Source organism: Oncorhynchus nerka, linkage group LG7, assembly GCF_034236695.1.
Source record: "Oncorhynchus nerka isolate Pitt River linkage group LG7, Oner_Uvic_2.0, whole genome shotgun sequence".
Taxonomy (NCBI): Eukaryota; Metazoa; Chordata; class Actinopteri; order Salmoniformes; family Salmonidae; genus Oncorhynchus; species Oncorhynchus nerka.
The window spans coordinates 39,628,424-39,629,663 of record NC_088402.1 but is presented as its reverse complement, the minus strand read 5'-3'; the positions used below and the strand labels follow the sequence as shown (position 1 = coordinate 39,629,663).

Genomic DNA, 1,240 nt, shown 5'->3' with positions numbered 1-1,240 from the left:
TCCACTGCTCCTCATGGAGAATGGTCTTCTGGCTGCCTGGTCCACCACCTGCTGGACGGGAGGACTCATTACAACACAGATAATATACAACTACATGACATAATAAACAGCTCAATTACATAATACCCGCCTGACTAGGGGAGAATCTCAATTGCATACTCCTCGCGTCCTCTCTCCTCGCCTCCTTCTTAAAACCCATTGGATGAGAAAGCCAGAGGTCCTTCCCCTCTGACCTTCTCCTCTAATGGGTTTTAAGGAGGTGAGGAGAGAGTATGCTAGGAGTATGCAATTGAGATTCTCCTTGGGACTTCATGTATTTCAGAGGTAAGGAGGCAGCACACATTCACATAGTTCACACTCACATAGAAACTCACATGGCTACCAGAATTAGTCACTCAAGGAAAACTTCTAGAGCACAAAGCGATTAAATAGTGGAAGCAATGAGAGAGAGAAAGAGAGAGAGAAAGAGAGAGAGAGAGAGAAAAAAAATGGACAGAGAGAGAGCTTTAGGTATTGAAAATAATGTAATTGGCTGAGGAGGCATGACAAAATCTTCAAAGTAGATTAAAGCTACAGCAGTGAGATTTAGGGAGGGCCGGTATAACTGAACACAGGAAGTAGCCATGGGGTAAAACAAATCGAATATAGTTCCTTCACATCCCATAACTTCATCTGTACTCTGGACAGTCAGTTATTTTGTCAACTGTCTGATTTGTTACCCCTGCTAAATGTTTATCTTTCCTGCCAATGACAAATGTAATTTACATTGAAAGAGTTGAGCAGGACAGGTTGACAAGGCAAGAGACTGAGGGAGCGCAAGACAGTGCGAGATGAGCGGTAATAGATAAAGAAGAAGAATTGAGTTGATATTATAGAAAGAGAGAGAGAGAGAGAGAGAGAGAGAGAGAGACAGACAGAGAGAGCATGAGAGAGCTGTACTGAGTGACAGAAAATTTAGTAGGAATAGACACGGTACAGACTGTAGGAGCAAATGGGAAATGGAGCCTGGTAGAAATAAACAAAATAGTGATCCTAATTAATTAGGAGCTTCCAGTAGGCTGTAAGTGGTGTCATGTAGCAAGCCTGCTGTTACAAAACATTGCACCTCCGGGTGCATTAGCTTAAAGAGGCAATCTGCGAATGCTACATCAATTATTTTACTTTTAAATGAATTATGAACTCAGCAAAAAAAGAAACAGCCCTTTTTCAAGACCCTGTCTTTCAAAGATAATTGGCAAAA

The 1,240-nt window shown here is 41.8% G+C and overlaps 1 protein-coding gene across 1 annotated transcript in view; it reads right to left on the bottom strand.

The window, feature by feature from the left end:
- Positions 1–37, bottom strand: part of LOC115131635 (glutamate receptor ionotropic, kainate 5-like) — a 37,072-nt gene extending 37,035 nt beyond the window's left edge. The window contains exon 1 of the mRNA XM_065020495.1: positions 1–37. This exon is cut by the window's left edge and continues 111 nt beyond it. The gene's annotated coding sequence lies outside the window, so the exon portion shown is untranslated.
- Positions 38–1,240: the final 1,203 nt, after the last annotated feature.